The following is an 11140-nucleotide window of genomic DNA, read 5'->3' as shown; positions in this document are numbered from 1 at the left end:
CTCAAGAGCTGCACCACCTGAGAATACAGTCACCCGAGAGCTGCACCACCTGAGAGTACAGTCACTCGAGAGCTGCACCCCCTGAAAATACAGTCACTCAAGAGCTGCACCCCCTGAAAATACAGTCACTCAAGAGCTGCACCCCCTGAAAATACAGTCACTCAAGAGCTGTACCTGAGAATACAGTCACTCAAGAGCTGCACCCCCTGAAAATACAGTCACTCAAGAGCCTGTAGCACCTGAGAAAACAGTCACCCGAGAGCTGCACCCCCTGAGAATACAGTCACTCGAGCTGCACCCCCTGAAAATACAGTCACTCAAGAGCTGCACCACCTGAGAATACAGTCACCCGAGAGCTGTACCACCTGAGAGTACAGTCACTCGAGAGCTGCACCCCCTGAAAATACAGTCACTCAAGAGCTGCACCCCCTGAAAATACAGTCACTCAAGAGCTGCACCCCCTGAAAATACAGTCACTCAAGAGCTGCACCCCCTGAAAATACAGTCACTCAAGAGCTGCACCCCCTGAAAATACAGTCACTCAAGAGCTGCACCCCCTGAAAATACAGTCACTCAAGAGCCTGTAGCACCTGAGAAAACAGTCACCCGAGAGCTGCACCCCCTGAGAATACAGTCACTCGAGCTGCACCCCCTGAAAATACAGTCACTCAAGAGCTGCACCACCTGAGAATACAGTCACCCGAGAGCTGTACCACCTGAGAGTACAGTCACTCGAGAGCTGCACCCCCTGAAAATACAGTCACTCAAGAGCTGTACCTGAGAATACAGTCACTCAAGAGCTGCACCCCCTGAGAATACAGTCACTCGAGCTGCACCCCCTGAAAATACAGTCACTCAAGAGCTGTACCTGAGAATACAGTCACTCAAGAGCTGCACCCCCTGAAAATACAGTCACTCAAGAGCTGTACCCCCTGACAATACAGTCACTCAAGAGCTGTACCCCCTGAGAATACAGTCACTCAAGAGCTGTACCCCCTGAGAATACAGTCACTCAAGAGCCTGTAGCACCTGAGAATACAGTCACCCGAGAGCTGCACCCCCTGAGAATACAGTCACCCGAGAGCTGCACCCCATGGGAATACAGTCAACCGAGAGCTGCACCCCCTGGGAATACAGTCACCCGAGAGCTGCACCCCCTGGGAATACAGTCACCCAAGAGCTGCACCCAGTGAGAATACAGTCACCGACAGCTGCACCCCTTGAGAATACAGACACCGACAGCTGCACCCCCTGAGAATAAAGACACCGGCAGCTGCACCCCCTGAGAATAAGCTGCCCCCCCTGAGAATACAGACACCGGCAGCTGCACCCACTGAGGAAACAGACACAGGCAGCTGCACCCCCTGAGAATACAAACACCGGCAGCTGCACCCCCTGAGAATATAGGCACCGGCAGCTGCACCCCCTGAGAATACAGACACCGGCAGCTGCACCCCCTGAGAATACAGACACCGGCAGCTGCACCCCCTGAGAATACAGACACAGGCAGCTGCACCCGCTGAGAATACAGACACAGGCAGCTGCACCCCCTGAGAATACAAACACCGGCAGCTGCACCCCTTGAGAAAACAGTCACCCGAGAGCTGCACCCCCTGAGAATACAGTCACTCGAGCTGCACCCCCTGAAAATACAGTCACTCAAGAGCTGCACCACCTGAGAATACAGTCACCCGAGAGCTGCACCACCTGAGAGTACAGTCACTCGAGAGCTGCACCCCCTGAAAATACAGTCACTCAAGAGCTGCACCCCCTGAAAATACAGTCACTCAAGAGCTGTACCTGAGAATACAGTCACTCAAGAGCTGCACCCCCTGAGAATACAGTCACTCGAGCTGCACCCCCTGAAAATACAGTCACTCAAGAGCTGTACCTGAGAATACAGTCACTCAAGAGCTGCACCCCCTGAAAATACAGTCACTCAAGAGCTGTACCCCCTGAGAATACAGTCACTCAAGAGCTGTACCCCCTGAGAATACAGTCACTCAAGAGCCTGTAGCACCTGAGAATACAGTCACCCGAGAGCTGCACCCCCTGAGAATACAGTCACCCGAGAGCTGCACCCCATGGGAATACAATCACCCGAGAGCTGCACCCCCTGGGAATACAGTCACCCGAGAGCTGCACCCCATGGGAATACAATCACCCGAGAGCTGCACCCCCTGGGAATACAGTCACCCAAGAGCTGCACCCAGTGAGAATACAGTCACCGACAGCTGCACCCCTTGAGAATACAGACACCGACAGCTGCACCCCCTGAGAATAAGCTGCCCCCCCTGAGAATACAGACACCGGCAGCTGCACCCACTGAGGATACAGACACAGGCAGCTGCACCCCCTGAGAATACAGACACAGACAGCTGCACCCCCTGAGAATAAGCTGCCCCCCCTGAGAATACAGACACCGGCAGCTGCACCCACTGAGGATACAGACACAGGCAGCTGCACCCCCTGAAAATACAGACACAGACAGCTGCACCCCCTGAGAATACAGACACAGGCAGCTGCACCCCCTGAGAATACAAACACCGGCAGCTGCACCCCCTGAGAATACAGACACCGGCAGCTGCACCCCCTGAGAATACAGACACCGGCAGCTGCACCCCCTGAGATTACAGACACCAGCAGCTGCTCCCCCTGAGAATACAGTCACCGACAGCTGCACCCCCTGAGAATACAGACACCGACAGCTGCACCCCCTGAGAATAAAGACACCGGCAGCTGCACCCCCTGATAATACAGGCACCGGCAGCTGCACCCCCTGAGAATAAGCTGCCCCCCCCCTGAGAATACAGACACCGGCAGCTGCACCCACTGAGGATACAGACACAGGCAGCTGCACCCCCTGAGAATACAGACACCGGCAGCTGCACCCCCTGAGAATACAGACACTGACAGCTGCACCCCCTGAGAATACAGACACCGGCAGCTGCACCCCCTGAGAATACAGACACAGACAGCTGAACCCACTGAGGATACAGACACAGGCAGCTGCACCCCCTGAGAATACAGACACAGACAGCTGCCCCCCCTGAGAATACAGACACAGGCAGCTGCACCCACTGAGGATACAGACACAGGCAGCTGCACCCCCTGAGAATACAGACACCGGCAGCTGCACCCCCTGAGAATACAGACACCGGCAGCTGCACCCCCTGAGAATACAGACACCGGCAGCTGCACCCCCTGAGAATACAGACACCGGCAGCTGCACCCCCTGAGAATACAGACACCGGCAGCTGCACCCCCTGAGAATACAGACACAGACAGCTGCACCCCCTGAGAATACAGACACAGACAGCTGCCCCCCCTGAGAATACAGACACCGGCAGCTGCACCCCCTGAGAATACAGACACCGGCAGCTGCACCCCCTGAGAATACAGTCACAGGCAGCTGCACCCCCTGAGAATACAGACACCGACAGCTGCACCCCCTGAGAATACAAACACCGACAGCTGCCCCCCCTGAGAATACAGACACCGGCAGCTGCACCCCCTGAGAATACAGACACCGGCAGCTGCACCCCCTGAGAATACAGTCACCCGAGAGCTGCACCCCCTGAGAAAACAGTCAACCGAGAGCTGCACCGCCTGAAAATATAGTCACCCAAGAGCTGCACCCAGTGAGAATACAGTCACCCAAGAGCTGCACCCCCTGAGAATACAGACACCGGCAGCTGCACCCCCTGAGAATACAGTCACCCGAGAGCTGCACCCCCTGAGAATACAGACACCCGACAGCTGCACCCCCTGAGAATACAGTCACCGACAGATGAAGCCCCTGAGAATACAGTCACCGACAGATGAAGCCCCTGAGAATACAGACACTGGCAGCTGCACCCCCTGAGAATAAAGACACCAGCAGCTGCACCCCCTGAGAATAAGCTGCACCCCCTGAGAATACAGACGCCGGCAGCTGCACCCACTGAGAATAAAGACACCGGCAGCTGCCCCAACCTGAGAATACAGACACCGGCAGCTGCCCCAACCTGAGAATACAGACACAGGCAGCTGCACCCCCTGAGAATACAGACACCGGCAGCTGCACCCCTTGAGAATACAGGCACCGGCAGCTGCACCCCCTGAGAATACAGACACAGGCAGCTGCACCCCCTGAGAATACAGACACAGGCAGCTGCACCCCCTGAGAATACAGACACCGGCAGCTGCACCCCTTGAGAATACAGGCACCGGCAGCTGCACCCGCTGAGAATACAGACACAGGCAGCTGCACCCCCTGAGAATACAGACACCGGCAGCTGCACCCCTTGAGAATACAGGCACCGGCAGCTGCACCCCCTGAGAATACAGACACCGGCAGCTGCCCCAACCTGAGAATACAGACACCGGCAGCTGCCCCAACCTGAGAATACAGACACCGGCAGCTGCCCCAACCTGAGAATACAGGCACCGGCAGCTGCACCCCCTGAGAATACAGGCACCGGCATCTGCACCCCCTGAGAATACAGGCACCGGCAGCTGCACCCCCTGGGAATAAGCTGCACGCCCTGAGAATACAGACACCGGCAGCTGCACCCCCTGAGAATACAAACACCGACAGCTGCACCCCCTGAGAATACAGACACCGGCAGCTGCACCCCCTGAGAATACAGACACCGACAGCTGCACCCCCTGAGAATACAGACACCGACAGCTGCACCCCCTGAGAATACAGACACCAACAGCTGCACCCCCTGAGTATACAGACACCGACAGCTGTCCCCCCTGAGAATACAGACACTGACAGCTGTCCCCCCTGAGAATACAGACACCCGAGAACTGCACCCCCTGAGAATACAGACACTGACAGCTGCACCCCCTGAGAATACGGTCACCCGAGAACTGCACTCCCAGAGAATACAGACACCGGAAGCTGCCCACCCCCTGAGCATACAGACACCGGCAGCGGCACCCCTTGAGAATACAGACACTGACATCTGCACCCCCTGAGAAAACAGACACCGGCAGCTGCCCCAACCTGAGAATACAGACACCGGCAGCTGCACCCCCTGAGAATACAGACACCGACAGCTGCCCCAACCTGAGAATACAGACACCGGCAGCTGCCCCAACCTGAGAATACAGGCACCGGCAGCTGCACCCCCTGAGAATACAGGCACCGGAAGCTGCACCCCCTGAGAATACAGGCACCGGCATCTGCACCCCCTGAGAATACAGGCACCGGCAGCTGCACCCCCTGGGAATAAGCTGCACCCCCTGAGAATACAGACACCGGCAGCTGCACCCCCTGAGAATACAGACACCGACAGCTGCACCCCCTGAGAATACAGACACCGGCAGCTGCACCCCCTGAGAATACAGACACCGACAGCTGCACCCCCTGAGAATACAGACACCGGCAGCTGCACCCCCTGAGAATACAGACACCGACAGCTGCACCCCCTGAGAATACAGACACCAACAGCTGCACCCCCTGAGTATACAGACACCGACAGCTGTCCCCCCTGGTTATACAGACACAGACAGCTGCACCCCCTGGTTATACAGACACTGACAGCTGCACCCCCCCCCCCCGGTTATACAGACACTGACAGCTGCACCCCCTGGTTATACAGACACTGACAGCTGCACCCCCCGGTTATACAGACACCGACAGCTGCACCCCCTGGTTATACAGACACTGACAGCTGCACCCCCCCGGTTATACAGACACTGACAGCTGCACCCCCCGGTTATACAGACACTGACAGCTGCACCCCCTGGTTATACAGACACTGGGAGCTGCACCCCTCGGTTATACAGACACTGGGAGCTGCACCCCCCGGTTATACAGACACTGACAGCTGCACCCCCCGGTTATACAGACACAGACAGCTGCACCCCCTGAGAATAAGCTGCCCCCCCTGAGAATACAGACACCGGCAGCTGCACCCACTGAGGATACAGACACAGGCAGCTGCACCCCCTGAAAATACAGACACAGACAGCTGCACCCCCTGAGAATACAGACACAGGCAGCTGCACCCCCTGAGAATACAAACACCGGCAGCTGCACCCCCTGAGAATACAGACACCGGCAGCTGCACCCCCTGAGAATACAGACACCGGCAGCTGCACCCCCTGAGATTACAGACACCAGCAGCTGCTCCCCCTGAGAATACAGTCACCGACAGCTGCACCCCCTGAGAATACAGACACCGACAGCTGCACCCCCTGAGAATAAAGACACCGGCAGCTGCACCCCCTGATAATACAGGCACCGGCAGCTGCACCCCCTGAGAATAAGCTGCCCCCCCCCTGAGAATACAGACACCGGCAGCTGCACCCACTGAGGATACAGACACAGGCAGCTGCACCCCCTGAGAATACAGACACCGGCAGCTGCACCCCCTGAGAATACAGACACTGACAGCTGCACCCCCTGAGAATACAGACACCGGCAGCTGCACCCCCTGAGAATACAGACACAGACAGCTGAACCCACTGAGGATACAGACACAGGCAGCTGCACCCCCTGAGAATACAGACACAGACAGCTGCCCCCCCTGAGAATACAGACACAGGCAGCTGCACCCACTGAGGATACAGACACAGGCAGCTGCACCCCCTGAGAATACAGACACCGGCAGCTGCACCCCCTGAGAATACAGACACCGGCAGCTGCACCCCCTGAGAATACAGACACCGGCAGCTGCACCCCCTGAGAATACAGACACCGGCAGCTGCACCCCCTGAGAATACAGACACCGGCAGCTGCACCCCCTGAGAATACAGACACAGACAGCTGCACCCCCTGAGAATACAGACACAGACAGCTGCCCCCCCTGAGAATACAGACACCGGCAGCTGCACCCCCTGAGAATACAGACACCGGCAGCTGCACCCCCTGAGAATACAGTCACAGGCAGCTGCACCCCCTGAGAATACAGACACCGACAGCTGCACCCCCTGAGAATACAAACACCGACAGCTGCCCCCCCTGAGAATACAGACACCGGCAGCTGCACCCCCTGAGAATACAGACACCGGCAGCTGCACCCCCTGAGAATACAGTCACCCGAGAGCTGCACCCCCTGAGAAAACAGTCAACCGAGAGCTGCACCGCCTGAAAATATAGTCACCCAAGAGCTGCACCCAGTGAGAATACAGTCACCCAAGAGCTGCACCCCCTGAGAATACAGACACCGGCAGCTGCACCCCCTGAGAATACAGTCACCCGAGAGCTGCACCCCCTGAGAATACAGACACCCGACAGCTGCACCCCCTGAGAATACAGTCACCGACAGATGAAGCCCCTGAGAATACAGTCACCGACAGATGAAGCCCCTGAGAATACAGACACTGGCAGCTGCACCCCCTGAGAATAAAGACACCAGCAGCTGCACCCCCTGAGAATAAGCTGCACCCCCTGAGAATACAGACGCCGGCAGCTGCACCCACTGAGAATAAAGACACCGGCAGCTGCCCCAACCTGAGAATACAGACACCGGCAGCTGCCCCAACCTGAGAATACAGACACCGGCAGCTGCCCCAACCTGAGAATACAGACACAGGCAGCTGCACCCCCTGAGAATACAGACACCGGCAGCTGCACCCCTTGAGAATACAGGCACCGGCAGCTGCACCCCCTGAGAATACAGACACAGGCAGCTGCACCCCCTGAGAATACAGACACAGGCAGCTGCACCCCCTGAGAATACAGACACCGGCAGCTGCACCCCTTGAGAATACAGGCACCGGCAGCTGCACCCGCTGAGAATACAGACACAGGCAGCTGCACCCCCTGAGAATACAGACACCGGCAGCTGCACCCCTTGAGAATACAGGCACCGGCAGCTGCACCCCCTGAGAATACAGACACCGGCAGCTGCCCCAACCTGAGAATACAGACACCGGCAGCTGCCCCAACCTGAGAATACAGACACCGGCAGCTGCCCCAACCTGAGAATACAGGCACCGGCAGCTGCACCCCCTGAGAATACAGGCACCGGCATCTGCACCCCCTGAGAATACAGGCACCGGCAGCTGCACCCCCTGGGAATAAGCTGCACGCCCTGAGAATACAGACACCGGCAGCTGCACCCCCTGAGAATACAAACACCGACAGCTGCACCCCCTGAGAATACAGACACCGGCAGCTGCACCCCCTGAGAATACAGACACCGACAGCTGCACCCCCTGAGAATACAGACACCGACAGCTGCACCCCCTGAGAATACAGACACCAACAGCTGCACCCCCTGAGTATACAGACACCGACAGCTGTCCCCCCTGAGAATACAGACACTGACAGCTGTCCCCCCTGAGAATACAGACACCCGAGAACTGCACCCCCTGAGAATACAGACACTGACAGCTGCACCCCCTGAGAATACGGTCACCCGAGAACTGCACTCCCAGAGAATACAGACACCGGAAGCTGCCCACCCCCTGAGCATACAGACACCGGCAGCGGCACCCCTTGAGAATACAGACACTGACATCTGCACCCCCTGAGAAAACAGACACCGGCAGCTGCCCCAACCTGAGAATACAGACACCGGCAGCTGCACCCCCTGAGAATACAGACACCGACAGCTGCCCCAACCTGAGAATACAGACACCGGCAGCTGCCCCAACCTGAGAATACAGGCACCGGCAGCTGCACCCCCTGAGAATACAGGCACCGGAAGCTGCACCCCCTGAGAATACAGGCACCGGCATCTGCACCCCCTGAGAATACAGGCACCGGCAGCTGCACCCCCTGGGAATAAGCTGCACCCCCTGAGAATACAGACACCGGCAGCTGCACCCCCTGAGAATACAGACACCGACAGCTGCACCCCCTGAGAATACAGACACCGGCAGCTGCACCCCCTGAGAATACAGACACCGACAGCTGCACCCCCTGAGAATACAGACACCGGCAGCTGCACCCCCTGAGAATACAGACACCGACAGCTGCACCCCCTGAGAATACAGACACCAACAGCTGCACCCCCTGAGTATACAGACACCGACAGCTGTCCCCCCTGGTTATACAGACACAGACAGCTGCACCCCCTGGTTATACAGACACTGACAGCTGCACCCCCCCCCCCGGTTATACAGACACTGACAGCTGCACCCCCTGGTTATACAGACACTGACAGCTGCACCCCCCGGTTATACAGACACCGACAGCTGCACCCCCTGGTTATACAGACACTGACAGCTGCACCCCCCCGGTTATACAGACACTGACAGCTGCACCCCCCGGTTATACAGACACTGACAGCTGCACCCCCTGGTTATACAGACACTGGGAGCTGCACCCCTCGGTTATACAGACACTGGGAGCTGCACCCCCCGGTTATACAGACACTGACAGCTGCACCCCCCGGTTATACAGACACAGACAGCTGCACCCCCCGGTTATACAGACACAGACAGCTGCACCCCCTGGTTATACAGACACAGACAGCTGCACCCCCGGTTATACAGACACCGACAGCTGCACCCCCTGGTTATACAGACACCGACAGCTGCACCCCCTGGTTATACAGACACCGACAGCTGCACCCCCTGGTTATACAGACACAGACAGCTGCACCCCTTGGTTATACAGACACCGACAGCTGCACCCCCCGTTATACAGACACTGACAGCTGCACCCCCTGGTTATACAGACACTGACAGCTGCACCCCCCCCCCCCCCGGTTATACAGACACTGACAGCTGCACCCCCATTATACAGACACAGACAGCTGCACCCCCGTTATACAGACACAGACAGCTGCACCCCCCGGTTATACAGACACTGACAGCTGCACCCCCCGGTTATACAGACACTGACAGCTGCACCCCCGGTTATACAGACACAGACAGCTGCACCCCCGGTTATACAGACACAGACAGCTGCACCCCCGGTTATACAGACACAGACAGCTGCTCCCCTGAGAATACAGACACAGACAGATGCACCCCGTTATACAGACACCGACAGATGCACCCCCGTTACACAGACACCTCCGGTAGAGACAGTATCACCATCTCCGGGTCCCGGTTACACGCGGTAGTTACCAGACTATTTGTTCTCACCCTCTCAGTAGCCACAGCCAGATCTAAGCGCCCGTTTCACCTCCGGTCCCCGGTTACCTCGGGCCTGTGTCTGGGATCAGCTGGCTGACGGTGATGCCGGACGGTCTCTATAGCAACCGCAGTACTGTCATTATTAGGCCACGCCCACACATCCCAACCCACTTCCTGTATTAGATCTCATGCAGTTGTATAGAGTGAGTTATACTGAGTATAAAGTGTCAGGTGCTGTGTGTAGTGTATACAGAGGGAGGTGTCAGGTGCAGTGTATACAGAGGGAGGTGTCAGGTTCTGTGTGTAGTGTATACAGAGGGAGGTGTCAGGTGCAGTGTATACAGAGGGAGGTGTCAGGAGCTGTGTACAGTGTATACAGAGGGAGGTGTCAGGTGCTGTGTGTAGTGTATACAGAGGGAGGTGTCAGGTGCTGTGTACAGTGTATACAGAGGGAGGTGTCAGGTGCTGTGTGTAGTGTATATAGAGGGAGGTGTCAGGTGCTGTGTGCAGTGTATACAGAGGGAGGTGTCAGGTGCTGTGTGTAGTGTATATAGAGGGAGGTGTCAGGTGCTGTGTGCAGTGTATACAGAGGGAGGTGTCAGGTGCAGTGTATACAGAGGGAGGTGTCAGGTGCAGTGTATACAGAGGGAGGTGTCAGGTGCTGTGTACAGTGTATACAGAGGGAGGTGTCAGGTGCTGTGTGCAGTGTATATAGAGGGAGGTGTCAGGTGCTGTGTGCAGTGTATACAGAGGGAGGTGTCAGGTGCTGTGTGCAGTGTATATAGAGGGAGGTGTCAGGTGCTGTGTGCTGTGTATACAGAGGGAGGTGTCAGGTGCTGTGTGCAGTGTATACAGAGGGAGGTGTCAGGTGCTGTGTGCAGTGTATACAGAGGGAGGTGTCAGGTGCTGTGTGCAGTGTATATAGAGGGAGGTGTCAGGTGCTGTGTGCTGTGTATACAGAGGGAGGTGTCAGGTGCTGTGTATACAGAGGGAGGTGTCAGGTGCTGTGTATACAGAGGGAGGTGTCAGGTGCTGTGTGTAGTGTATACAGAGGGAGGTGTCAGGTGCTGTGTATACAGAGGGAGGTGTCAGGTGCTGTGTGTAGTGTATA

At 57.0% G+C, this 11140-nt stretch overlaps 1 protein-coding gene across 1 annotated transcript in view; it reads right to left on the bottom strand.

Moving 5' to 3' along the window:
* LRRC73 (leucine rich repeat containing 73) overlaps positions 1-10283 on the bottom strand; it is a 118880-nt gene extending 108597 nt beyond the window's left edge. Inside the window, exon 1 of the mRNA XM_053709386.1 lies at positions 10039-10283. The gene's annotated coding sequence lies outside the window, so the exon portion shown is untranslated. The remainder of the gene's footprint in view (positions 1-10038) is intronic.
* Between the last annotated feature and the right edge of the window lie 857 nt (positions 10284-11140).

Source organism: Bombina bombina, chromosome 4, assembly GCF_027579735.1.
Source record: "Bombina bombina isolate aBomBom1 chromosome 4, aBomBom1.pri, whole genome shotgun sequence".
NCBI classification, from domain to species: domain Eukaryota; kingdom Metazoa; phylum Chordata; class Amphibia; order Anura; family Bombinatoridae; genus Bombina; species Bombina bombina.
This window is presented reverse-complemented; position numbering and strand designations above follow the sequence as displayed.